The 12,524-nt window shown below is 43.0% G+C and overlaps 1 protein-coding gene across 1 annotated transcript in view; it reads right to left on the reverse strand.

The window, feature by feature from the left end:
• The window catches only part of LOC141058202 (mucin-5B-like), a 240,773-nt gene that overhangs the window by 175,552 nt on the left and 52,697 nt on the right, over positions 1-12,524 (reverse strand). The gene's annotated exons all lie outside the window — the stretch shown is intronic.

Genomic DNA, 12,524 nt, shown 5'->3' on the forward strand with positions numbered 1-12,524 from the left:
CTGACCCCACGGGGTGGGATTTTGCGTGGAGCACCAGATCGAGGGAGATTATCAGTGGTCTTGTATGTCTTCCATTTTCTAATTATTGCTCCCACAGTTGATTTCTTCACTCCAAGCTGGTTGGCTATTGCAGATTCAGTCTTCCCAGCCTGGTGCAGGGCTACAATTTTGTTTCTGGTGTCCTTTGACAGCTCTTTGGTCTTCACCATAGTGGAGTTTGGAGTCAGACTGTTTGAGGGTGTGCACAGGTGTCTTTTTATACTGATAACAAGTTTATACAGGTGCCATTACTACAGGTAATGAGTGGAGGAAAGAGGAGACTCTTAACCCCTTCCTGACATCCGACGTACTATCCCGTCCACGGTACCCGGGCCCGTATGACCGTGGACGGGATAGTACGTCTACCGCGATCAGCGGCGCCCACGTGGTGAGCGCCGCTGATCGCGGCCGGGTGTCAGCTGATTATCACAGCTGACACCCGGCACTATGTGTCAGGGGCGGTCACGGACCGCCCCCGACACATTAACCCCTTGCACACCGCGATCAAACATGATCGCGGTGTACCGGGAGTTAAAGGGAAGCATCGGGAGGGAGGGGGCTCCCTCCGTGCTTCCCTGAGCCCCCCACGGCAGCGCAATGTGCAGCGCTGCTGCCGGGGGCTCCTATCCTCCAGGCCCCCGGATCCAAGATGGCGACGGGGGCCTTCGGGGACCTGAGGAAGCTGGCTTCCTCAGTGCTTGCAAAGCGCAGGCAAGAGGAAGTCTTCTTCAATGCCTGTGACAGATTGCTGATCTGTCACAGTGATCTGTGATGTGACAGATCAGCGATCTGTCACAGGACAGTGATGTCCCACCTGGGACTATGTAATAAAGTAAAAAAAAAAAAAAAAAAAAATGTAAAAATAAATTTAAAAAAATCGCCAAATAAATTAGAAAAAAAAAAAAATATTCCCTCAATAAATCCATTTTTTGGAAATAATAATAAAAAAAAACAATAAAAGTACACATATTAGGTATCGCCGCGTCCGTAATGACCCACCCTATAAAACTGTCCCATTAGTTAACCCTTTTAGCAAACCTCTTAAAAAATAAAAATAAAAAACGAAGCAAAAAATAATGATTTATTATCATACCGCCAAACAAAAAGTGTAATAACGCGCGATCAAAAAGACGCATAGAAATATCCATGGTACCGCTGAAAACGTCATCTTGTCCCGCAAAAAATGAGCCGCCACACAGCATCATCAGCAAAAAAATAAAAAAGTTATAGCTCGCAGAATAAAGCGATGCAAAAATAATTATTTTTTATATAAAATAGTTTTCATTGCATAAAACCGACAAAAACATAAAAAAACGACCTAAATGAGGTATCGCTGTAACCGTACTGACCCAAAGAATAAAACCGCTTTATCAATTTTACCGCACGCGGAACGGTGTAAACGCACCCCCCCAAAAGAAATTCATGAAACGCTGGTTTTTCTTCATTCTGCGTCCCAAAAATCAGAATAAAAAGCGATCAAAAAATTTCACGTGCCCGAAAATGGTACCAATAAAAACGTCAACTTGTCCCGCAAAAAATAAGACCTCACATGACTCAGTGGGTCAAAAGACGGAAAAATTATAGCTCTCAAAATGTGGTGATGCAAAAACTATTTTACAATAAAAAGCGTATTTTAGCGTGTGACAGCCGCCAAACATAAAAACCGCCATAAATAGTAAGTCAAACCCCCCGTTATCACCCCCTTAGTTAGGGAAAAATAATAAAACTAAAAAAAAAGTATTTATCTCCATTTTCCCGTTAGGGTAAGGCTGTGTGCACACGCTGCGGATTAGGTGCGGATTCATCTGCGCGGATTTTGTAAAATCCGCAGGTGAAACCGCAGGTCAAAAGACCTGCGGTTTTACCTGCGGATTGCTCTGCGGTTTTTCATCTCCTCAATAGAGGAGATGGCAAACCGCAGGAGAATCCGCAGAAAGAATTGACATGTCAATTCTTTCTGCGGATTGAAAACCGCAGATAATCCGCGCGGAAAATTCCGCACCGTCTGCACTGCGGTTTTTTATTCCCATAGGGAATCATGGTACTGTACACCGCAGCAGAAACTTCTGCGGGTCCGCAGCAGCCAAAACCGCTGCGGAACCGCAGCAAAATCCGCAGCGTGTGCACACAGCCTTAGGGTTAGGGCTAGGGTTAGGGTTAGGGCTAGGGTTAGGGCTAGGGCTAGGGTTAGGGCTAGGGCTAGGGTTAGGGTTAGGGCTAGGGTTAGGGCTACGGTTAGGGCTAGGGTTAGGGTTAGGGCTCAGATTAGGGTTAGGGGTGTGTTGGGGTTAGGGTTGGAGTTATAATTGGGGGTTTCCACTGTTTGGGCACATCAGGGGCTCTCCAAATGCAACATGGCGTCTGATCTCAATTCCAGCCAATTCTGAGTTGAAAAAGTCAAATGGTGCTCCTTCCCTTCCAAGCTCTGCCATGCGCCCAAACAGTGTTTTACCCCCACATGCAGGGTATCAGCCTACTCAGGACAAATTGCAAAACAATTTTTGGGGTCCAATTTCTCCTGTTACCCTTAGGAAAATAAAAAATTGGGGGCAAAAATATCATTTTTGTGGAAAAAAATGATTTTTTTATTTTCACGTCCGAGTGTTATAAACTTCTGTGAAGCACTTGGGGGTTCAAAGTGCTCACCACACATCTAGATAAGTTCCGTGGGGGGTCTAGTGTCCAAAATGGGGTCACTTGTGGGGAGTTTCAATAGTTTAGATACATCAGGGGCTCTCCAAACGCACATGACACCCGCAGACCATTCCATCAAAGTCTGCATTCCAAAACGTCACTGCTTCCCTTCCGAGCCCCGACGTGTGTCCATACAGTAGTTTTCTCCCACATATGGGGTGTCAGCGTACTCAGGCCAAATTGGACAACAACTTTTGGGGGTCCAATTTCTCCTGTTACCCTTGGGAAAATGAAAAAATTGGGGACTAATTGATCATGTTTCTGGAAAAAATACGATTTTTTTATTTTCATGCCCTGGCATTATAAACTTCAGTGAAGCCCTTGGGGGTTCAAAGTGCTCACCTCACATCTAGATAAGTTCCTTAGTGGGTCTAGTTTTCAAAATGGGGTCATTTGTGGGGGGTTTCTACTGTTTAGGTACATTAGGGGCTCTCCAAAGGCAACATGACACCCGCAGACCATTCCATCAAAGTCTGCATTCCAAAACGTCACTACTTCCCTTCCGAGCCCCGACGTGTGCCCATACAGTAGTTTTCTCCCACATATGGGGTATCAGCATACTCAGGACAAATTGGACAACAACTTTTGGGGTCCAATTTCTCCTGGTACCCTTGAGAAAATAAAAAAATGGTGACTAAAAGATCATGTTTGTGGAAAAAATACGAATTTTTTATTTTCACGCCCGGGCGTTATAAACTTCTGTGAAGCACTGGGGGGTTCAAAGTGCTCACCACACATCTAGATAAGTTCCTTGGGGGGTCTAGTTTACAAAATGGTGTCATTTGTGGGGGATTTTTACTGTTTAGGTACATTAGGGGCTCTCCAAAGGTAACATGACACCCGCAGACCATTCCATCAAAGTCTGCATTCCAAAACGTCACTACTTCCCTTCCGAGCCCCGACGTGTGCCCATATAGTAGTTTTCTCCCACATATGGGGTATCAGCATACTCAGGACAAATTGGACAACAACTTTTGGGGTCCAATTTCTCCTGGTACCCTTGGGAAAATAAAAAAATGGTGACTAAAAGATCATGTTTGTGGAAAAAATACGATTTTTTTTATTTTCACGCCCGGGCGTTATAAACTTCTGTGAAGCACTGGGGGGTTCTGAGTGCTCACCACACATCTAGATAAGTTCCTTGGGGGGTCTAGTTTACAAAATGGTGTCATTTGTGGGGGGTTTCCACTGTTTAGGTACATTAGGGGCTCTCAAAAGGCAACATGACACCCGCAGACCATTCCATCAAAGTCTGCATTCCAAAACGTCACTACTTCCCTTCCGAGCCCCGACGTGTGCTCATACAGTAGTTTTCTCCCACATATGGGGTATCAGCATACTCAGGACAAATTGGACAACAACTTTTGGGGTCCAATTTCTCCTGGTACCCTTGGGAAAATAAAAAAATGGTGACTAAAAGATCATGTTTGTGGAAAAAATACGAATTATTTATTTTCACGCCCGGGGATTATAAACTTCTGTGAAGCACTGGGGGGGTCAAAGTGCTCACCACACATCTAGATAAGTTCCTTAGGGGGTCTAGTTTCCAAAATGGTGTTATTTGTGGGGGGTTTCCACTGTTTTGGTACATCAGGAGTTTTCCAAACGCGACATGGTGTCCGATCTCAATTCCAGCCAAAAACGTCAAATGGCGCTGCTTCCCTTCCGAGCTCTGCCATGCGCCCAAATAGTGGTTTACCCCCACATGTGGGGTATCAGCGTACTCAGGACAAATTGCACAATAACTTTTAGGGTCCTGTTACCCTTGGAAAAATAAGAATTGAGGGTGAAAAGATCATTTTTGTGGAAAAAATATGATTTTTTAATTGTATGGCTTTATGTTATAAACTTCTGTGAAGCCCATGGGGGTTCAAAGTTCTCACCACACATCTAGATAAGTTCCTTAGGGGGTCTAGTTTCCAAAATAGTGTCATTTGTGGGGGATTTCCACTGTTTTGGTACATCAGGGGTTTTCCAAACGCGACATGGTGTCCGATCTCAATTCCAGCCAAAAACGTCAAATGGCGCTGCTTCCCTTCTGAGCTCTGCCATGCGCCCAAATAGTGGTTTACCCCCACATGTGGGGTATCAGCGTACTCAGGACAAATTGCACAATAACTTTTAGGGTCCTGTTACCCTTGGAAAAATAAGAATTGAGGGTGAAAAGATCATTTTTGTGGAAAAAATATGATTTTTTAATTGTATGGCTTTATGTTATAAACTTCTGTGAAGCACATGGGGGTTCAAAGTTCTCACCACACATCTAGATAAGTTCCTTAGGGGGTCTAGTTTCCAAAATGGTGTCATTTGTGGGGGGTTTCCACTGTTTTGGTACATCAGGGGTTTTCCAAACGCGACATGGTGTCCGATCTCAATTCCAGCCAAAAACGTCAAATGGCACTGCTTCCCTTCCGAGCTCTGCCATGCGCCCAAATAGTGGTTTACCCCCACATGTGGGGTATCAGCGTACTCAGGACAAATTGCACAATAACTTTTAGGGTCCTGTTACCCTTGGAAAAATAAGAATTGAGGGTGAAAAGATCATTTTTGTGGAAAAAATATGATTTTTTAATTGTATGGCTTTATGTTATAAACTTCTGTGAAGCCCATGGGGGTTCAAAGTTCTCACCACACATCTAGATAAGTTCCTTAGGGGGTCTAGTTTCCAAAATGGTGTCATTTGTGGGGGGTTTCCACTGTTTTGGTACATCAGGGGTTTTCCAAACGCGACATGGTGTCCGATCTCAATTCCAGCCAAAAACGTCAAATGGCACTGCTTCCCTTCCGAGCTCTGCCATGCGCCCAAATAGTGGTTTACCACCACATGTGGGGTATCAGCGTACTCAGGACAAATTGCACAATAACTTTTAGGGTCCTGTTACCCTTGGGAAAATAAAAATTGGGGTGAAAAGATCATTTTTGTGGAAAAAATATGATTTTTTAATTGTACCGCTGTACGTTATAAACTTCTGTAAAGCCCTTGTGGGTTCAAAGTTCTCACCACATATCTAGATAAGTTCCTTGGGGGGTCTAGTTTCCAAAATGGGGTCACTTGTAGGGGGTTTCCACTGTTTAGGTACATCAGGGACTCTCCAAACGTGACATGGCGTCCGATCTGAATTCCAGCCAATTTTGCATTGAAAAAGTCAAACGGCGCTCCTTCCATTCTGAGCTCTGCCATGCGCCGAAACAGTCGTTCCCCCCACAAATCAGGTATCAGCGTACTCAGGACAAATTGCACAATAACTTTTGCAGTCCAATTTCTCCTGTTACCCTTGGTAAAATAAAAAAAATTGAACCTGAAGTATTTTTTTTGTGAAAAAAAGTTAGATGTTCATTTCTTTTTAAATATTCAAAAAAATTCCTGTGACGCACCTAATGGGTTAATAAACTTCTTGAATGTGGTTTTGAGCACCTTAAGGGGTTCAGTTTTTAGAATGGTGTCACTTTTGGGTATTTTCTATCATATAGACCCCTCAAAGTGGCTTCAAATGTGATGTGGTCCTAAAAATAAAATGGTGTTGCAAAAATGAGAAATCGCTGGTCAACTTTTAACCCTTATAACTTCCTAACAAAAAAAAATGTTGGTTCCAAAATTGTGCTGATGTAAAGTAAACATGTGGGAAATGTTACTTATCAAGTTTTTTGTGTGCCGTATCTCTGTGATTTAAGGGCATAAAAATTCAAAGTTGGAAAATTGCGAAATTTTCAAAATTTTTGCCAAATTTCCATTTTTTTCACAAATAAACGCAAGTTATTTGAATGAAATTTTACCACTAACATGAAGTACAATATGTCACGAGAAAACAATGTCAGAATCACCAGGATCCATGGAAGCGTTCCAGAGTTATGACCTCATAAAGGTACAGTGGTCAGAATTGTAAAAATTGGCCCGGTCATGAACGTGCAAACCACCCTTGGGGGTGAAGGGGTTAAAGAAGAAGTTACAGGTCTGTGAGAGCCAGAAATCTTGATTGCTTGTTTCTGACCAAATACTTATTTTCCACCATAATATGCAAATAAAATGAAACAAAAACAGACAATGTGATTTTCTGGATTTTTTTTTCTCAGTTTGTCTACCATAGTTGAGGTCTATCTATGATGTAAATTACAGACGCCTCTCATCTTTTTAAGTGGTGGAACTTGCACTATTGCTGACTGACTAAATACTTTTTTGCCCCACTGTATGTAGTATGTAGTATGTAGCATGTATGTAGTATGCATGTAGTATGTAGCATGTATGTAGTATGTATGTTGCATGTAGTATATATGTAGTATATATGTAGTATGTATGTTGCATGTAGTATATATAGTATATATGTAGTATATAAGTTGTATGTATGTAGTATGTATGTAGTATGCATGTAGTATGTAGCATGTATGTAGTATGTATGTTGCATGTATGTAGCATGTAGTATATATGTAGTATGTATGTTACATGTAGTATATATAGTATATATGTAGTATATATGTTGTATGTATGTAGTATGTATGTAGTATGCATGTAGTATGTAGCATGTATGTAGTATGTATGTTGCATGTATGTAGCATGTAGTATATATGTAGTATGTATGTTACATGTAGTATATATAGTATATATGTAGTATGCATGTTGCATGCATGTAGTATATATGTTGTATGTTGTATGCATGTAGTACATATGTATTATGTATGTAGTATGTATGTAGCATGTATGTAGTATGTAGCATGTATGTAGTATGCATGTAGTATGTAGCATGTATGTAGTATGTACAGTGGGGCAAAAAAGTATTTAGTCAGTCAGCAATAGTGCAAGTTCCACCACTTAAAAAGATGAGAGGCGTCTGTAATTTACATCATAGATAGACCTCAACTATGGGAGACAAACTGAGAAAAAAAAATCCAGAAAATCACATTGTCTGTTTTTTTTTCATTTTATTTGCATATTATGGTGGAAAATAAGTATTTGGTCAGAAACAAGCAATCAAGATTTCTGGCTCTCACAGACCTGTAACTTCTTCTTTAAGAGTCTCCTCTTTCCTCCACTCATTACCTGTAGTAATGGCACCTGTTTAAACTTGTTATCAGTATAAAAATACACCTGTGCACACCCTCAAACAGTCTGACTCCAAACTCCACTATGGTGAAGACCAAAGAGCTGTCAAAGGACACCAGAAACAAAATTGTAGCCCTGCACCAGGCTGGGAAGACTGAATCTGCAATAGCCAACCAGCTTGGAGTGAAGAAATCAACTGTGGGAGCAATAATTAGAAAATGGAAGACATACAAGACCACTGATAATCTCCCTCGATCTGGTGCTCCACGCAAAATCCTACCCCGTGGGGTCAGAATGATCACAAGAACGGTGAGCAAAAATCCCAGAACCACGCGGGGGGACCTAGTGAATGAACTGCAGAGAGCTGGGACCAATGTAACAAGGCCTACCATAAGTAACACACTACGCCACCATGGACTCAGATCCTGCAGTGCCAGACGTGTCCCACTGCTTAAGCCTGTACATAACCAACACAAACCCAATAAATGATTAACATGGCAAAAACTCCAGATATAAATCATAAACCACAAAAATAAGTATAATTTGCCATAAATACAAATTTTATTGAATGCAAAGGCATAACAAATGAATAAATAAAAATTACAAAAAAGGGTCACTGCTATCCAAAGAGGGAGCCATATTGCACACGTGCCCGGATGAACATGTAAAAGTAAAATGCAAATCAATATGCTGCACTCAAAATAGTAACTATTATCAAAACAAGAGCAGCGCAAATGCATCTGAAATCACAGTGCGTTCCACAGTGGGAATAAACATAGCCAATCCATGATTACATATCAATTACTTGGAGCGCCCAAAGCAAAAGGCGCTGTAAAAAGTATAAATGCATACGGACAGTCCAGAGAAGGGCACTTACAAGATATAAGTAATGGCGCTGGCTTCCCCCTCGCCTCAACGCGCGTTTCGCTTCTTCCTCCTGACGAAGAAGCGAAACGCGCGTTGAGGTGAGGGGGAAGCCAGCGCCATTACTTATATCTTGTAAATGCCCTTCTCTGGACTGTCCGTATGCATTTATACTTTTTACAGCGCCTTTTGCTTTGGGCGCTCCCAGTAATTGATATGTAATCATGGATTGGCTATGTTTATTCCCACTGTGGAACGCACTGTGATTTCAGATGCATTTGCGCTGCTCTTGTTTTGATAATAGTTACTATTTTGAGTGCAGCATATTGTATGCCATCCCATGATTAATAATTATAATTGATTTGCATTTTACTTTTACATGTTCATCCGGGCACGTGTGCAATATGGCTCCCTCTTTGGATAGCAGTGACCCTTTTTTGTAATTTTTATTTATTCATTTGTTATGCCTTTGCATTCAATAAAATTTGTATTTATGGCAATTTATACTTATTTTTGTGGTTTATGATTTAAGCCTGTACATGTCCGGGCCCGTCTGAAGTTTGCTAGAGAGCATTTGGATGATCCAGAGGAGTTTTGGGAGAATGTCCTATGGTCTGATGAAACCAAACTGGAACTGTTTGGTAGAAACACAACTTGTCGTGTTTGGAGGAAAAAGAATACTGAGTTGCATCCATCAAACACCATACCTACTGTAAAGCATGGTGGTGGAAACATCATGCTTTGGGGCTGTTTCTCTGCAAAGGGGCCAGGACGACTGATCCGGGTACATGAAAGAATGAATGGGGCCAAGTATCGTGAGATTTTGAGTGCAAACCTCCTTCCATCAGCAAGGGCATTGAAGATGAAACGTGGCTGGGTCTTTCAACATGACAATGATCCAAAGCACACCGCCAGGGCAACGAAGGAGTGGCTTCGTAAGAAGCATTTCAAGGTCCTGGAGTGGCCTAGCCAGTCTCCAGATCTCAACCCTATAGAAAACCTTTGGAGGGAGTTGAAAGTCCGTGTTGCCAAGCGAAAAGCCAAAAACATCACTGCTCTAGAGGAGATCTGCATGGAGGAATGGGCCAACATACCAACAACAGTGTGTGGCAACCTTGTGAAGACTTACAGAAAACGTTTGACCTCTGTCATTGCCAACAAAGGATATATCACAAAGTATTGAGATGAAATTTTGTTTCTGACCAAATACTTATCTTCCACCATAATATGCAAATAAAATGAAACAAAAACAGACAATGTGATTTTCTGGATTTTTTTTTCTCAGTTTGTCTCCCATAGTTGAGGTCTACCTATGATGTAAATTACAGACGCCTCTCATCTTTTTAAGTGGTGGAACTTGCACTATTGCTGACTGACTAAATACTTTTTTGCCCCACTGTATGTTGCATGTAGTATATATGTAGTATATATGTAGTATGTATGTTGCATGTAGTATATATGTAGTATGCATGTTGTATGTATGTAGCATGTATGTAGCATGTACATTTTTTTTTTTTTTTTTACATTCAACACATTAGCCGGATGATGGGACTACTACTGTCCCATCATTGGCTAATGTGTCAATCACTGTCATGGTAGCAGGCATCGCCCGATGGGACTTGTAGTCCCATCGGACAATGCCTGCACAGACCACCGGAGCCTGCACAGACCACCGGCAGGCCGGCACAGCCCCCTGGCAGGCCGGCACAGACCACCGGAGCCTGCACAGACCACCGGCAGGCCGGCACAGACCACCGGAGCCTGCACAGCCCCCCCGGCAGGCCGGCACATCCCCCCGGCAGGCCGGCACAGACCACCGGAGCCTGCACAGCCCCCCCGGCAGGCCGGCACAGACCCCCGAAAGGCCCGTACAGACCCCAGAGAGGCTGTACAAGGCAAAAATAGGGTTTTTCTTATTCCGATACCGGAAGTCCCATAGACTTGAATGGGACTTCCGGTATCGGAATCGGCGATACCGATACTTTTTTTTAAGATCGGCCGATCCATTCCGATCCGATATTTTCAAGTATCGGCTGGTATCGCTCAACTCTAGTAAGGACACATACAGCAGCAAGGGCTCAGTATTGGGGTATCAGATACCATAGTAGGGACAAATACGGCAGCAGAGACTCAGTATTGGGGTATCAGGTACCATAGTAGGGACACATACGGCAGCAGAGACTCAGTATTGGGGTATCAGGTACAATAGTAGAGACACATACGGCAGCAGCGGCTCAGTATTGGGGTATCAGATACAATAGTAGGGACACATACGGCAGCAGACACTCAGTATTGGGGTATCAGGTACAAAAGTAGGGACACATACGGGAGCAGGGGCTCAGTATTGGGGTATCAGATACAATAGTAGGGACACATACGGCAGCAGAGACTCAGTATTGGGGTATCAGGTACAATAGTAGGGACATATACGGCAGCAGCGGCTCAGTATTGGGGTATCAGGTACAATAGTAGGGACACATACGGCAGCAGGGGCTCAGTATTGGGGTATCAGGTACAATAGTTGGGACACATATGGCAGCAGAGACTCAGTATTGGGGTATCAGGTACAATAGTAGGGACACATACGGCAGCAGGGGCTCAGTATTGGAGTATCAGGGACAATAGTAGGGACACATACGGCAGCAGGGGCTCAGTATTGGGGTATCAGGTACAATAGTAGGGACACATATGGCAGCAGAGACTCAGTATTGGGGTATCAGGTACAATAGTAGGGACACATACGGCAGCAGGGGCTCAGTATTGGGGTATCAGGTACAATAGTAGGGACACATACGGCAGCAGGGGCTCAGTATTGAGGTATCAGGTACAATAGTAGGGACACATATGGCAGCAGGGGCCCAGTATTGGGTTGAGTAGTCTGTGCATGTTGGAGATAGATGGGTACTGGGCTGGAAATATGAGAAGTCAGATGTGTCTTTGTTGTATTCTCTGCAGATGAGTCCTGGCTGGAGAAGTTGTCATGTCGGTCTGAGTAAGATGCAAAAGTGAACGATTATCAGAAAGAACATGACCTGTAAGTTATCATCTGTAACTGTATAGTAAACTCTTGTATATTCTGCAGGACTGGCTTCTACCACTATGAGGTCACCATATGGCGGTAATACCAGTATTGTTTTTGTATAGAGATTTGCTTCAGTTACAGCGCGGTCATCTGCTGAGGTTCTCCTATACCCACGACTAGAGTGTGCCAACCGGAGTTGAAATCAGGGTTGCCGGTTAGGGGCCCACTCAGATTTTTCACCCCCCCCAAGCTGAACCCCTAGCTATGCCTCTGGTAAGCAACATAGCTTATCAGAAGAACTATACTACCTTTCTTTTTGGAGGTGTTTGCTAATATTATCATCATTATTACTACTACTACATATGGGGATAGAACCTTGGAGATGGTTAGACCACTATAAGGACCACCCACATGACACTGAGAAGAGAGACGGAGTTACAGAAGAGCAGGAGCGGCAAAAGAGATGCTAAAATTAGCCAGTGAGTATCTGGAAGCCTTGTTAGGTTATTAGACTTACAGGGAGCTTGAAAGATATAATGGATTTTGAGATAACTCCTTTGGAGAGTTTTGCATGATATAAAAGCTGAAACTGGCATTAGATACAGAAATATTATTAGTATGCACAGCAGGGGTGCACAACCATTTCTGAGCCGAGAGACTTATTATCATTCTGAATCACTCCCACAGGCCACAATAAAATTTATAATATTATCATCTGAGACATTTCCGGCATGTCAAAATTTGAAGCCATAAATGCCTTATAGTAGTCCAGAAAGCAGAACCTGGACCTATGGGAATAATAGGGATCTCCTTTACCCTCATGTTGCATTTCAGGGAGGAGAGGACCATGTGTGACTGTAGCTCTCCCCA

Source organism: Dendrobates tinctorius, unplaced genomic scaffold (assembly GCF_039654945.1).
Source record: "Dendrobates tinctorius isolate UK_male_01 unplaced genomic scaffold, ASM3965494v1 ptg000211l, whole genome shotgun sequence".
NCBI classification, from domain to species: Eukaryota; Metazoa; Chordata; class Amphibia; order Anura; family Dendrobatidae; genus Dendrobates; species Dendrobates tinctorius.